This window comes from Panicum hallii, chromosome 2 (genome assembly GCF_002211085.1).
Source record: "Panicum hallii strain FIL2 chromosome 2, PHallii_v3.1, whole genome shotgun sequence".
Lineage (NCBI taxonomy): Eukaryota > Viridiplantae > Streptophyta > Magnoliopsida > Poales > Poaceae > Panicum > Panicum hallii.
Genome location: NC_038043.1, coordinates 4,252,575 through 4,269,305, shown reverse-complemented (window position 1 = coordinate 4,269,305; position 16,731 = coordinate 4,252,575). Strand labels below are relative to the sequence as shown.

Genomic DNA, 16,731 nt, shown 5'->3' with positions numbered 1-16,731 from the left:
TGGCTTGCAGCAAATAATGAAGAGGTGGACAAGTATGTTTTGAAGAATGCTCCATATAATTGCACATTGACTAGCCCAGACATACAAAAAGAAATTATTCAATGTTGTGCAATGGAGACTAGAGATCAAATCATTAAGGAAATTGGTGATGATCACTTTACAATTTTAGCCGATGAGTCTAGTGATGTCTCTCATAAAGAACAACTTGCCCTTTGTGTGCGTTATATTGACAAATCGGGAAGGCCATGTGAGCGGTATCTTGGAATTGTTCATGTAGATGATACTACTTCTTCATCACTTAAGGAAGCAATTCAGTCATTACTAGTTAATAATGGTTTGACTATGACTCAAATCCGTGGGCAAGGCTATGATGGGGATAGTAACATGAAAGGAGAGATTAAAGGTTTGAAAACATTGATCATGAAAGAATCACCCTCTGCTTATTATGTTCACTGTTTTGCACATCAACTCCAATTGGTTCTTGTTGCTGTTGCTAAAGACAATGATGATTGTGTGTGGTTTTTTGATCGAGTATCCCTCTTGCTAAATATTATTGGCAGTTCCTGTAAGCGTCACCGAATGATTCGAGATCACCAATATGACAATGTCATGAAAGCACTTCAGTGTGGCATACTAGAATCTGGAAGTGGGTTAAATCAAGAGATGGGGCTGCCTAGACCTGGTGAAACCCGATGGGGCTCTCATTATAAAATTGTAGTCAACTTGATTGCTATGTATCCCACAATTCGTGATGTGCTCATAGCTCTAGGACGTGATACTTCTGCAAGGGGTGACTGGCCAAAAATACATACTATGGTTGGAGTGCTTGAATCATTTGATTTCATTTTCAATGCTCATTTGATGCTTGACATTCTTGGACACACAAATGAATTGTCTGAGTGTTTGCAAAGGAAAGACCAAGATATTCTTAATGCAATGTCACTTGTCCATTTGGCAAAGAGTAAAATTCAACAAATGAGGTCTGATGGTTGGGTTTCATTTCTTCAAAGGGTTACAATATTTTGCAACAAATATGGTATTCAAGTTCCCGAAATGGAACATAATTATGTGCCATATGGAAGATCATCACGTTTTGCTCCAGACCAAACAAATGACGATCACTTTAGAAGGGAAGTTTATATTGGAGTCATAGATAAAATTAGTCAAGAGCTTGATAGTCGATTTGATGAGGTAAATATGGAGTTGCTTACTTGTATGGCTGCTTTGAATCCAGCAGATTCCTTCACTTCTTTTGATGCAAACAAGGTACATAGACTTGCTGAATTTTACCCTAATAAATTTTCAAGCTCTGACTTGCTAAGACTCGATTTGCAACTTGAAACCTTTATTGATGACATGAGAAAAGATGAGTTGTTCAAAGGCATAAACAATCTTGTTGACCTGTCAGTAAAACTTGTTGAAACAAAGAGAGCTAAAGTTTATCATTGGGTCTATTTACTTATCAAGTTAGTATTGCTTCTACCCGTGGCTACCGCAAGTGTTGAAAGAATATTTTCTGCAATGACCTTTATCAAGAATAAGTTGAGAAATAAGATGGGTGATAGCCTTCTGGATCATTGTCTAATGACTTTTATTGAGCGGGATATCTTCTTAAAGTTGAGTGAAGAAGAAATTATCAACACTTTCATGGCTATTAAAAGGCGTAGGCCAGACAAGAAGAAGAAGTGACATTTTTGTTCTTCAACTATTATGGGGTATGTAATATTTTCATTATATGTTAAACAAAGTTATACTCATCTATTATGAAATCTAAGCGTTCTATTTTTCTTAATGTGTTTGTAATTTATATGTGCATGGACATGTTAAATTTGTAGCGGTAAAAAAAAATTTAGACCATGGACCACCCTAGCGAGAAACCCTAGCTCCGCCACTGCCCTGTTGGCAGCCTCCCTTAGCCAGTTTGGAAGATCACCAATCCAGGACAACGCCGGAGAAGACATCGATGGCATGCGCGCGAGCAGGTGCGCAGCCTCATTGCCCTCCCGGTTAACTGTGAACAAGTAAAAGAGATAAAAGACAAGCTAAGCTCTCTAACTTCATGCCAGATACCAGCTAGTGGTTGCTACTTGGATTGTTGGAGAAAGAAGGGATCAATGGGGAGATGTGATGCTGTCGTTAGTGGCTGAGTGGCTGCTGATTGGAGGGATGGAAGCTGGTTGCTTGGATTGTTTACCAAGAAGAAAAACTGAGGGAGAGCAAGCTGGTGCTGATTCAATCCAGCGGAGGAGGGGCATAATGGTCAGTTCACATGGCTAAAAAAGTAAGAAATTCACAAATAATTTGAAAATGGGTGAACAGTTATTATAGCGGGTGATCTTAATTTCATAATGGCATTCTAACGAAATCCATTTGCGGGATGGCATTCTAGCAAAATCTACTTTTGACAACAGTGAAATCGCAAATTTCTCAAATCTAACGGTCGGCTCATCTAGTAATGCAGAAAGGAGAATCCCCACTTGGTAGCAATCTTCTTAGTTGGATGAGTGAATCAGCTGTAGCTGGGGTGGAATTGGAATAGCTGGGGTGGAATTGGAATCCTATGTACAGTATTAAGAACATTTTTTTTTTCCTTTTACTCTGTCCAGTAACATGCTGCACTTGTAAATATGACACTGCTTCTTCTATGAATGAAACGGCAGAGCACCTGCCACTAATTGCTCAAGAAAAGTATTAAGAACAACACCACCTTCTGTTCATTTTCTCTAGAGCTGCGCGTAGAGGAGACACCTAGGAGTAAAATCGAAAGGGGCAAAAGAAAGAGAGAAAACTAGATAAGAAGAATAGGGAAGGGGAGGAAAACAAAATTAAAGGAAGGAGAGGAGACACCTAAGAATAAAATCGAAGGCACCCAGCACCTAGTTGCAGCCCATGCAGATAAAAGCCGTTTCCATTGCTCAGTGATCTACCCATCCAACTACCTAGGAAAAAGGTAAAGGAAAAGTTCGATTTACACGATCAAACTATCACAAAAATTTAATTTTTAACCCTCAACTATAAAACCAGATAATATAGGTTATTCAATTATCGAAACCGTGCAAATTTGGTCCTTTAGGTGGTTGCAAAGGTGATTTTTTATTTTATAAAAATTTAAAATATATAATTTTAAACTAAAAAATTCATAAGTAATTTATTTTAAATAAAAAATACAAAATGGGTAACAAAATTTTTCAAAATATAACCTATCTATTGACACTCTACTTGTCAGTTATTCGAATCCAATTTTTTATATTCATAGTATTTGGTTGCTTGAAGTTATGTCTATTATTTTTAAATAAATAAGTTTCAGATAGAGCAATAATAGATAAGTTACATTTTTAGAAAAAAATTGATACTAGTTTTATATTTTTATTTAAAATGGATTAGTTTTGATTTTTTAGATCTAATTAGAAATTTTTAATGTTTTTAAAAAATACGAAACTACCTTTGAAACCACCCAAAGGGCCAAATTTACACGATTTCGATAGTTGAATGGCCTATGTTTTCCCAAAAGATAAAGCTTTCAGGTACCATGCTGCAATGCGCCAACAAAGTGAGCCTGAAGAACAGCAAGAATCGGTCCTCCCTTTGCTGCGCACAAATGCATGAAAATTTTGGAGATGGCATGAGCTGGTTGAGGAATCGATTTGCCCTCACTGAACATAGATTCTAGACCGAATGGATGTATATATCGAATGAAAATTTTGGAAATGGCATGAGCTGGTTGAGGCAAATCGATTGGCATGAGTACCTTGAGTTCAGAAGCTCATGCATAGGGGAAACACAAACACAACGGTGAAGGCGTTCCAGCTCAGGTTATCGGGGGGCGCGTCGGGCAGCACCTTGGGTGGTGGGGAGCTCCCCCCTCCGCTCGTCGGCGACCGGGTCCAAGGCGACGAGGGCGGCGTCGAGGGGATTCCGCCCGACCTGCAGGGGTGCGCCGAGGAGGAGGACGCGGCTGTGGCGGGCGTCGAGGGCGCGCCAGCCGCGGCGCTCGGCACGGGGCGGAGAGGAGATGGAAGGCCGGGACGGACTCAAAGGCGAACCCGAGGATGCAGGCGAAGCCGAGCATCGGGGGCGGCGCGCGCTCGCGCTTGCGCCGGAGGCGGGTCGTCGAGGACGAGGCGGCGCCAGAGCTTGCGGGCGAGCACGGCGCGGAAAAGGCTCCCGGGGTCGTCAGGCGGGATGCGGCGGAGGACCTCGTCCTCGAGGCTCGAGCTCCTCCATGAGTGGGCGGATATGGTGCCATGGACATGCGTGTCGCCCTTCTCAGCTCGGAGCTTGGACAGCGGCAGCGCGAGGGCACCGCGCGCTTGAGCTCGACGCGCCGGCGCAGCCGCGGCAGCATCCCACGAGAAACTTGGTCCACTCCACGAGCGGCGACTGCGGCGGCGCGAGAGACGATCCGGAGCAGAGGATGGGCGCGTTGAACTGAAGGAGGGACTCTGGGACGCATGGCGGCGACCGGCGGGACAAGCGGAGGCCGCCGACGGCAGCCCGACCTCGGCACCTCGCCGGGCACCAATCTTTGCAACATGCCCCTAGTTTAATCTGAATATTTGTATACGTGCCCCTATACTTTTCATATACATCCCTAATTCGGAGCGCGATTAGCAGTCGCGATCCAAATATTTGCAAATAACCCCCTTTTTTGCATCCCGATTTTACAAATAGGCCGCTGGTTCGCATCACCTCCCGCTGCGGCCCGTCCGCCGGCGGTTACTGCCGCCGCCGGCCACCCACATGCCACCCCAGACGGAAGCTCGAAGACCCCGTCGCTCGCAGCCCCTATCTTCAGCTCTCCACTCCCCTGATTCGCGGTTCGCGCAGGAAGGAGCCATGGAGTGGACGCACACGATGATTCGACGAGACCCAAGCTGGGCTGCCACCAGCCGTGCGTTTGAAGCTCGCAAGATCGGGCGACCTTGGCGACGGCTTTGTCCGTAGCAAGCACGCCTTTGTCTCGTTCCGGATGGCGGCAGGCAGTCGATGCGAGCGAGACACAGCGAGGAGGACTGGGAGGAGGCCGGCCTGTTGACGGTGCACGCCTTCTCGTCAGAAGTTTCGTCTGAAGAAGAAAAGACAAGGACAATTGTAAAGGATGGCGTCATGGGATCAAGATCAAATCCAGACTTCACGAACCCGGTGCCTTTGTTAATGGTACTCTGTTTCTGCTCTTGGGTGGAGATATGATGCTTGAGGTGGATGTGGAAGGGAAGACACGAATGATCATCCCAGCGTTGTTTCGGGTGGGGGATGGTGGTGCCTGGACTCATCAGTGCTCACAAATAAGTACTGAAGGTGCCTGCTTGAGGAGTATGGAGCAGGTAGCAACATGAGCATATCTACTAGAATTGGGTTCCCATTTTGCTGGTTCTTGGATTTATTCCTTCTCACGCTTTTGGTCCAAAGTATACGCACACCAATTTGTCATGTCAGGTAGCATTATGTATGCTTGTTGTGTTAATCAATGTAATGGCCAAAGTTGCACAACTTATGATTCTTAGCATTCAAGTTATATTCTTCCCAGAATGATTGTTAGTCATATATTACATGTTTTTTTCTTGGCCTTCCTAGTGAATAGTTACTGTGATTTTTTGTTTTCTCAGTCCTTTACTCCTTGTGTGTTCATTATGCCGAATGAATGTATGTACAATCTATATGTTGGAAACGATTTGGAATTGTTTAAGCTGAAGTTTCACAATAACCTGAAAAGCTGCCTAGTGTGCTGCTGAAGGATAGAAGCTGCCAAGTTTCCTTTCGAAGGATAAAAGCTGGCTAGTTTCCCTTTGAAATGAATTTAGTACCAGAGGAGCTTCCATCGATTCTTCAAGCATTTTCACAGGAGAAAATGATCGAGCTGAGTCTGCACGGAGGATGTTGAACAATAATTTTATCTTCCAATTATGGAGCAGCTGACAACTTGGATAAATACAGTTAATTAGATTATGCATTTTGCTGGTGCTTGGACTTTGGATGCATCCCTTCTGATGCTTTAGGTTCAAATTAACACTGAAAGCAGGTGAGAGACATCATGTAAGCTAGCTTTATGTCATACATCAAAATGAATGAAGTTACACAACTTCATGTTTTGGGGATTGCAATAATCATATATGCTTAGATCTTTTTCCTTGGCCTTTATAGGAGGCTTATTGATTGATTGTGTTTCCTCTGTCCTTCACTCTTTTGTATGTTTATTTATGCTGAATGAATGGATGTATACCTCATATGCTCCCAATGCATGTGCCAGGAAGGTTCATTAATGCTGTCCCATTAACCTCTAAGGCTTCCTAATGTTTATCTTTCTTCTTTCTTTCTTTCTTTAATGTCGGGCTTCCTAGTTTATGTTGATTACTATCTATCTGGTTCAGAACTAGTTAAGGGCATGTTTGAATAGGGGGAATCAGGTTATTAGGAGGTAGTTCAAATTCTAGTTAAATCCTGAAATTTTTGGACCATTCTCCATTCTGTTCATCTAACAGTGGAACATAATCCTGAAATTTTGGTGCAGCCATCTAATCCTAACATTTTTTTTTCATTCTGATGCTTTTGGTCCAATCAATACAGTGCAAGTATTAGAGAAGTTTGAATTGAAAGGTCTATCACATATTGCTTGGAACGTGGAGAGGATCTCAAACAAAACAACAGTAACAATGCAGGAAAGTAGTTGACATTCACTCTGCTTTTACAGAAGGGAAAAATCACTATCACAGAAGTCCGGTTTTCAACCTTCAACTACAAAATCAGATAACATAAGCCATTCAACTATTGAAACCAGACAAATTTAATCTTTTGGATGGTTTCAAAGGAGGCCAGGTCGCTGATGGTCTGATATCTTATTAACCAAACCTGCAGTTAGGTTGCCTGGCTTCTTATAAACATTGCCAAAAAAAAATCTAACGAATGTTTGGAACAACTAACTAGATAACCAAGGGAAAAAGATATGAACCATACAGTAACTCTTGAATGCTACTCTTCTCAAGTAGATGCAGCAAATTTTTCATCAATTTGCAGTTGCTGTGTTCTCAAAAGAAAGAACGAACGAAAGAAAGGAAGGAAGGAAGGGAGGAAGGAAGAAAGAAATCCCGGTTGCTGAAGCTGGGCTGAAGGAATAGTTTGCCACGGCCCATGAATCTGTTCCAGGCCCAGCAGCACATTTGCAAAAGGCACCCTGTAAAGCTCAGGCTCTCCCAAATGTACCCAGTATCCATCCGTCCCCAATCTCGCACTCGCAGAGCCGAGCAGAGTGGAAGAAGCGCGAGAGGTGCGCTGCTAGTACTTGCTAGGGCTTAGAAATCCCCACAATTCCGGAGGCGATCTCGCCATTCCTCTCCTTCCTCGGGCGCGGCCACCACCCGCCGTCCAGGTCGTCCGCTCCTGCGGTGACGCCGGTGGGATGGCTCTACAGGCGACGGAGCGAGGGAGCCGCGGCCGCCCACCGCCCAGCGCCGCCGACACCGACCCACCCGGCAGCCGTTACGCTCCTCCCCGCATCCCCGCTCGCTACGCTTCCCTCTCTCCCTCGCCCGTGCCGTGTGTGCATCAGCTCACGTGTCCTCCGCTTCGCAGCTCGCTCTCGGTGGCGCGGGCTGCTTCTTTAAGAGGGGCGCGGTGGCCGGGCTCCCCGACGACGCCCTCGTGGAGATCCTCTCGCGGCTCCCCGCCAAGTACCTCTGCCGGTCCAAGTGCGTCTCCAAGGCCTGGCGCGACCTCATCGCCGACCGCCTCCGCTGCAGGAAGCTCCCCCTCACGCTGGAAGGCTTCTTCTACGGCTGCGAGTACCGATCCCGCAAGGCACCATTCCGCAATGAGGGCTGCTGCGATTCATTCAGTGACAGTGGCGATGAAAGCGGCAGTGAGGGCAGCGATGAAGGTGTCGGTGAGGGCAGCGATGAAGGTGGGAGTGAGGATGACAAGGAAGGCGGCAGTAAGAACAACGACAGAGATGGCAGTGAGGTCTGTGGGCATTTCATAAACCTGCTGGGGAGATCTGTGCCTCTCGTCGACCCTTCATTCTCCTTCCTGAGGAAGCAGCCTGGAATTAAGAATCTCATCCTCTTAGATTGCTGAAATGGGCTTCTCCTCTTTGGGCAGACCTCCACCTTTGGTGATACGACGATCTATATTGTGTGTAACCCTGCCACCGAACATTGGGTGCCTGTGCCCAGCTCTGGCTTCTCATCAAATCCACTGGATTAGGATGAAGACTGCGATGAAGACGCTGGGGAATCCTGTGTATTGACTTGCTTGATTTTTGACCCAGTCATCTCCCCACACTTCCAGTTGATCGAGTTCTGCCACAATCCAAAAGTTGAATTGGTGCTCACCTACTCGTCTGAAGCTGAGAGATGGGATGACAAGCCGGGGGGGGTGGCGGCGATGGAAAAAGGGAGGTGAATGGGCTTTGCATAGAACCATATCATCCATGAAGGGTAGCACGTTGTTCAACAAATTGCTGCATTTGATCGTCAGCCCCTCGTCTGTAGGTCCTGAGCTGATAGCTGCCATTGATGGGAAAGGGAGGACACGTAAGGTCCTCCACTGGGAACAGAATCATGGTTTTCCTGCCTTTGTGGGTCAATCCAAAGGGCTTTTGCATTGCTTGAGTGTGAGTGGGCATCCAGATGGCAACTCTTGCCATATGACTGAGCTATCCGTTTGGGTCCTGGAGGACTATGATGCAGAAGAATGGAAACTGAAGCACACTGTGAGCTTTTCAGAGCTGTTTGGGAAAAAGACTTGCCAATTTGGATCTGACTACAATGTGACCACCATTCATCCTGATCAGAATTTGGTTTTCTTTGTTCAGCATTGGGACTATAAACTGATATCATATGATATGGATCATAAGGAAAAGTGTGCTCTCTGCACTGTCGGATGTTACTATGGGGTTATTACTCCTTATGCTCCCTATTTCTCTGAGACACCAGTGCTTTCAAAGAAGCGCACTGAAAGTGCTGCTTGTTGACATCTGAGTTTTTGAACTTGGTTTGCTATGTAATTGCTACCAACGTGGTAACTTGGATAAATCTCCTTGAATTAGATCATACACTTTGTTGGTGCTTGGACATATTCGTTCTCATGTATTTAGTCCAATGAACACTGCAAGCCTGTAGTATTCATGTGTGTAAGCTAGCTTCATATGCTAGTTGTCTCAATGAATGTAGTTTCTTGCCAATGTTTTGTGTTCAAGCTATATGTTTTAAATACTATCTTTTGTAATTCCAGAATCATAATCATTGGACTACTTTTTTCTGGCCTTACTACTGCTTGATTTGTAACAAATATTTTTAGTTTCTTTTGTCCTGCTTGTGTTTTCTTATGTTGATTGGATAAATTCAGCTTCTAGATATTGTCAGCAATGCATGGCATAAGAATGTCAAACACTGAGAGCTCTTTTGCGTTAAAGGTCAAAAGCCACCAACTTGATTACATTGCATAGCTAGTCTCAGTTGCTGACAATTGCTGAACAATAAATGGCAACAGGTAAGAGGAGACTTTTGGATAGAACGGAGCTTACTTGTAGATGGTGATTATTTCGATCCATTTCAGCAGAGCTTGTTGTAGCAGTCAATGTTTGAACTTTAACCATTTACTTTTACAACTACTTTTATGTAGCCATTTCAGTTAGATTTGTCTATGGGAACATTGAAGGTGCTTCAATAGAAATTCTGAGTGCCATAAACTTTTTGTTGAATTACTGCTATGAGCTCCTAATGTTACATCTTTTCTTCAGATCGTCGCATTAGATCACTGGCTAGGTAATGAGAAGTCAAAAATTGCAGAACGCTCAGGAAACAATTAGGGGAAACGGAAAATGAAAGGCATATCGATGGCTGATTATAAAGTCCATCGCATGTTAAAATCTATAGCTGATGCTGTTACTGGTAAACTGCCAAGCTCGTTTAGCAGTCAAACACCTTAAATCAGCATGGCTTCTAATTTGTGGCTTTCGGTTAATTTTTTTAAAGAATATTAGGGACGATCCCCAGTCTTAATTCCAAGCAAGTAAAAAAAAAGAAAAGGTTACGGTTTACAGCACATTGTTGCCAAAGCTCACGTAGGGAAATGACACTGCTTTTTTCATCATCACTCACAGAAATGCTGAAAGGAAACTTCACTTCTGTCACTCCCCCGAACGCTTGCTAACCTTGCTCCTTCCTGATCTTCTGGATCTTGTCAGGGGCTTGATCCATGCCCCAGCTGTACTTGTTTCCCTCCAGAAAAGTCGCCAGTTCAGCATCCACACGACCACACCACTTAGGGCAACCACAATGTTGTAAAAAGTTAGCATTAGGCAATAAATGAAGTACTATTTGTGAGCAACAAACATTGTGGGATTGCACCGTAAGAAAAGATTCCTTAAGGTGCGTTGTAAGCCACCTGTTCCAGTCACTCCAGTATTTGGGTCCAATGAGGCACTGCTTGTCTCCGGAACACAGCACTGCTCCAGCTTCTTGCAATGCAAATAATCTTTCGCAGCAGGATCTCACCTGCGCCACTGAGCCGTAACTCGTAGGGCATGACAGCGATGCCAAGAATTATTTTATTTTTATTTATTATGATGATGCCAAGACTTCTTTCTTTTTTTAGAAAAAATATAATCTTTCTTTCATTGTGAATTGAATGATGATGCCCAAGACTTTCTGCAGGGCCCAGTGAGCTGGTTTCTTAGAAGGGCCAGACATCATGAAGACCCACGGCGCCCTTTAATGGAATGCTGCACATGAGTATCCTCAACAATTGTACTAGAAAACAGAACATGCTAGTTGCAGTTGATGGGGAAGGGAAGCCTTCTAGGACCATGAACTGGCCAGAAAATTGTGGCCGTCTTGTTTTTGTTGGTCAATCTCAAGGGCGCCTGCATTGCGTGAGTGTACATGCGGGAGACCATGTCCAGATCGTGGTTACGGCTTTGACTTTGATGTGGTCGCCATTCAGCCAGATCGTGGTTTGGTCTTCTTTGTGGAGCATTGGAACTGGAGGCTGATATCGTATGACATGGATAAGAAGATGACCCCATATGTTCCTTATTTCGCAGAGTCAGCAGGCTTGCTAAGAAGGCACTGAAATTGCTGCTTGGTTGGATGCTTCGTGGGTTGTCCAACATGAATTTGATCTCCCAAGAATGAAGCAGCTAGAAGCTTGGATAGATCTACTAGCTAGAGCTAGGTATGCATTTTGCTGGTTCTTCATGTATCCTTGTCTTTATGTATCCCTTATGCTTTTGGTTCAATTAAAACTGCAAGCCGTTGATGCAAGCTATGCTTTAGGTATGCTTGTTGTCTAAATGAATGTCCTTAACCAACTTATAATGATCTGCATTGAAGTTATATTTTCAAATGCTTTTTTTTCGCATTCGCAGAATTGTAACCATCTTATATGTGCTTGGATATATGTTTGTGGGCCTTACTGGTGACAATGGATTTTGTTTCCTCCATCGTTTCAGTTTTTGTTTATTCTGAATGAATGTGTTTAACTTCCATACGCTGCAAATGTATTTGAAAGGTTTTAGCCTGACAGTTGTGACATCAACCTTTGAGGCTGCCTTAGTTGATGTTGGTTACATGATATATACCTGGTCCAAAACTAGGTAAGGTCCTGGTTTAGTAAGGGAATATGTGTTATCTGGGATTTATTGAACTAAGTTCTGAACTATTCCCCCCGTACAAATATGAGAACCAAATTCTGAAATTTTGGAGGAATGTCCTGTAATCCAAAGAATTTCTTTTACAGAAAACAACTGGGGCAGGGGGTTAAAGTACAGATTAACTTTTCCTCTGTGCAACTTGAAGGCTTGTTTTCTTCCGGCACAAAGATTAATAACACTTTGAAATGACTATGCTACCTTGATTATTTCCTCTAAAGCATATATTCAATGCAAGCATGGAAACAACCAAACTAAAAGGTGCGTATTTATTAAGGGGTATATAGGAAACAATACACTTATTTTGCATCAGAAGATGGAATAAACCTTCCATTTGAAGACAAGATCATTGGAAAAGCATGCCTTACATGTGATGAGGGAGGGAGTACCAATTAATATGCTGTCACATTTAGCTCAACTAGATAGTGTACAACTTATGGTACTTGGGAACTTTGAAGATGCTTCATTTGAGAGCCAAAAATTCATAGTTTATTGCTATGAGCTCCGTATGTTGGATATTCTCCTTTAGACAAAGTTGTAACTGATTAGAGGCTAGGCAGCCTGGAGAAGAAAATGTGGATGGTACATCTGTACGAGTAACAATTTGAGGAATGGAGCCCCCATGTCATATGTTGCCGACATGTTGTTGGAGACTGAATTATGAATCAGCTCCGGAGCATATCAGAGTAGATATCTTAACCATATTGCATCGATTACTAATCCCGTTTGGTTTTCTAGCTACCCAGCCCTTTATGTGCATGCAGTAGCTACTGAACTTTATTATTTTGTCTGGTCATCTGTGAAAATCATTCCAAAGAATCAAGTCAGCTAGTGATGAAAATAATAATAATAAACTGATCAGATCAACAGGGAACCCCAAAGGATATCAGAACTTTGTGCCTGCTCTTAAATGCTATTCATTTTGAACGATATCCTTCTGTTGTCTGATTTTCTATCTCTTCAGCCATAATACCTGTGTTTGCAGGTTTCTGATTATCACCCAACCTTACTGCTAATTGTTGCACTTTAAACAGCCTGGCGGACAATATTTATGAAGAACCCTTTAGCCCTGACAGTCTTGTTGGTGTAGATCCAGCAGAACGATCATTAGCAAACTATCACTGGTGCACTCACTGAAAAACTCTGGAGACTAATGTAATTACCGTTACTGGCTTTTGTCCAAGTTGATCTCGTTTATAGGAAGATATCCATACCATTTTATCATTTTTTTCAGGTGTTAAAACCAGCAGAAGATTTCGAGTGATATTCTATAATCATCTATCGATTATTCATTTTTTATTCTGCCATGGTTCTTCTGTTGAGCATGATAAATATCTTTCAAGTTTCAAGTGATCCTTCTTTCCTATCAATTTAGTCGGTGTGCTTTACTTGCTTCCTGTGGCCTTGAAACTGCAGGGACTGTCTAAATTCCCTTGTCCGCTCACGGCATATTTACTAAGTTAAATTGCACTTATCGTTGTTATCGAGACATATACACCCCTCAGTTCGCTGTTGCCTCCAATCGTGTTGGCCTGAGACTGGAGGCATTGATCTGTGTTGCTCTGGGTGAGGTCTTTGTGGCTATTACTGCAATTCTCACATTCCTCTTGCCCATGTGAGATACCTGATAGCCAAGTCACCACTCTGTGTATTGCTGCAAAAAAGTTGGGACGGGTCTGTTCCAACGTGATGTGCTGTAGATCGAGGCACCGTTGCCCTTTAGCTCTGTACACATGCAGAGGCTCTGCTAGCAAGTAACAACTGATCCCAAGAGCAAGACGCCCCTCAGTTTCTGAGAGCTCAGGCTCCTATTCGAGTTTGCAGAACCGCGCCCAACAAGGCCACAACAGATCAGGAAAACTGGTGCCTCGCTCACTGGTATTCTGAAACAAAAAAGATCCAATCGCATAGTCACTCTGTGCTTTGAACTCTCTAGTATTTGATCTTTTCTCTGCAGCTTGTGTGGCATTATGTAAACATAGGAACACTTGTTCAGTCGTATTCATATGCTTATGCTAAGGTTGTACTCTAATATTTGGCCAATTTTATGAAGGGCAACAATAGATCGAAGTTTCCGAACTTCTCCAAACAATAGATTGCGAGCCAAAGTTGGACATTTTGGCACAATTTTGCTTTAGACTTGGATTGAAACCACACATGCTACTGACCTTGTCTAACCCAATACTTTAGTCAGTGAAACAGTTTGACTTATTGGCAACAGCATGTGCCACGAAACATATTAGAGGAAAATCAAGCATAAACAAAATTAAAAGAAATGTTACCCTACTATAGGTAGCTTCAGCCCTTATAACGGCATAATGCATTTAGAATCCTTTATTTTCGTTTTAAAGAGAGATAAATATTGGTTAGGGACTCGACTGTAATTTAGTCCGTCCCCAACAACTGATGCACTGAAACTCCAGCAAGTGAAGCGCCTCTCCCTCTTCCTCCGCCTGCACCTCACGAGCACCGCCGACTCGTCGGCGAGCGCCGCTCGGCGATCTCATGGTCTCCGGCGGCAGGTGAGTTTCCCCGGCCGGGAGTGACCCCCATATTCCCCCCTCTCCCCGCTCATTCGCTCACCTACGTCTCCTCCCTTGGCAGCGACATGGATTGCCCCAACCTCAAGAGGAGCGCGGTCGCCGTGGCCTGCCCCTCCGACGACGCCCTCGTGGAGATCCTCTCGCGCGTCCCCGCCAAGCCCCGCTTCCGATTCAAGTGCGTCTCCAAGCCCTGGTGCGAGCTCATCGCCGACCGCCTCCGCTGCCGGAAATTTCCCCAAACCCTGGAAGGGTTCTTGTTCGGAGGCAGCAGCGGCGACAACTTCGGGCATTTCGTCGACCTGTTAGGGAGACCTTCGCCTCTCGTCGACGCTTCGTTCTCCTTCCTCACTGAACTACCTGAGATCGAGAAGATCGACCTCCTGGGCTCCTGCAATGGGCTCGTCCTCCTTGGGCGCAGACGGGTTTCAGACGTGTATGACTCACTGGGCTATATTGTGTGCAACCCTGCGACCCAGCAATGGGCGGCCGTGCCCAGCTCTGGCTGGACTACATCTCCATTGGACGATTTGGATGATGAACGCACCTGCACCTATCTGATTTTTGACCCGGCTGTCTCCTCGCACTTTCGGTTGGTCCAGTTCAAGCAGGATGATGAGGGAGTGTGGCTCCAGTTCAGGCGAAACAATGATGATGATGAGGGAGTGGCAGAGGTGCGGCCTACTCATCTGAAAACGGGGTATGGAGTGACAGGGCATACGGATGGATCATATCATATTTGGGCAGTGCGCTTGTTAATGGCATGCTGCATTTCATGGTTGGCCGCGATTATGAAAGGGAGGATCAGATAGTTGTGGTGGACAGGGAAGGGAAGAAATGTAGGAACATCCGCTGGCCAAAGGAGCGTGGTGATATTTTTTTTGTTGGTCAATTGCAAGGGCACCTGCATTGCATTAGTGCACATACAAACGGCACTATCGAGATGGCTGAGCTATCTGTCTGGGTTCTTGAGGACTATGATACAGAAGAATGGGTTCTGAAGCACAGTGCGAACTTTGCACATCTGTCTGGAAAATCGGATTGGCCAGATGTCTTTAACTGCTATTTTGTTTCCATTCATCCTTATTGCAATCTGGTTTTCTTTGTCCAGAATGGGAGCCAGAAACTGGTGTTATATAACATGGATAATAAGGAAGTGCCGTGTTCTCTGCACTGTCGGATGCGACTTTGAGTGTATTACCCAGTATGTTCCATATTTCTCAGTGTCATCAGTGCTTGCTAAGAAGTACTGAAATTGTTCCTTGCGAGATACTCGTCGGTATGTTTTAACAAGAATTGACCCCCTAAGTTGATACCAGCACTACCAACTTGGATATATCTACTGCAACTAGGTGGCTTATTTTTGCTGCTGCTTAGATGTGTCCCTTGTGCTATTGCTCCAAGTGTTACTGCATTCCAGCTAAGACATGCATGTAAGCTAGCTTTATATATATAGCTATCTAAATAAATGCAGGACCAACTTATGATGATTCTATTGAAGTTGTATATTTCAGATGCTACCTTCAACTCTTAAGAATTGTAACCATACATGCTTAGATCATTTTTTTGGGCCTTGCTTTTAGCAATAGTGATTTTTTTTCATATCTATTTATTTATGCTGAATGAATACGTGTATCGTGCATATGCTGCAACTGATGCATGTATCGGAAAGGTTTGGACTAAAAGCTGTCAGAGCAATCCTAGCTGATGTTGATTGTACGGTATGTATATACCTGGTTAAGAACTACTTAAGGGCCTGTTGGAATATGGGAATTTGGGTTATCTAGGGTTTAATTCAAATTTGAGCTTCCTAAAAATCCTGAACAATGCCTGCCTCCTACGGCCCTACCCAAACAGGGGAACAGAAATGAGATTTCAAACACTTTCAAAGAATAACAGGAGGTTAATGGATAAGTATAAAATTTAGCTCTGTACTCTCTTCTGATGTTTTCTATTATACAGTGCATGTATGGGAAAGGTTTACAATGAAAGCTCTGTCACGTTGATCTCAAGAAGGTACTAAATGTTGATTGCGTGGTATACCTGGTCCTGCTTGCAGACCAAAATTTCGTACAGTGCTGACAACCAATAACTGGAACCTTGTAGTAGCAGACTTTTGTACCGAGCAGAGCTTGATTGTAGGTGGTGATTACTTGAAGTGTTTTAGAATTTTTTTGTGGGAGACTACTGTGTTATTGTCAGCCACAGATAATTGTTCTTCGTTACAGCAATCTAGGTGAGCATCTATGTTGTGTCATTGTGTGCAAGTACAGCTGTACAAATTTGCTTTGTCTGTGCACTCCTCTGGTGTGGTACTTGAGAAGTTTGAAGGTGCTCCTCCTGAAATTGGATCACAAAAGGATTCATCATAGTTCTTCGTTGCTACGAGCTCCAGATTCTGGAGGTTGGCTTCTTGCTCAAGTAAGCACCCGGCATACCAATTCATTATCCTTGGGGCTCGCTCCTTCCTATCTACGTTATTCTTTTTTTTTTACTCTCGTAATGATGTTCCGAAAGAAATCAAGGTTAGGTCACAGCTCTATAGAA

General features: G+C 44.0%; 1 pseudogene; it reads left to right on the top strand.

Moving 5' to 3' along the window:
- The first annotated feature begins 14,252 nt into the window (after positions 1–14,252).
- Positions 14,253–15,666, top strand: LOC112880205 (annotated as a pseudogene).
- Positions 15,667–16,731: the final 1,065 nt, after the last annotated feature.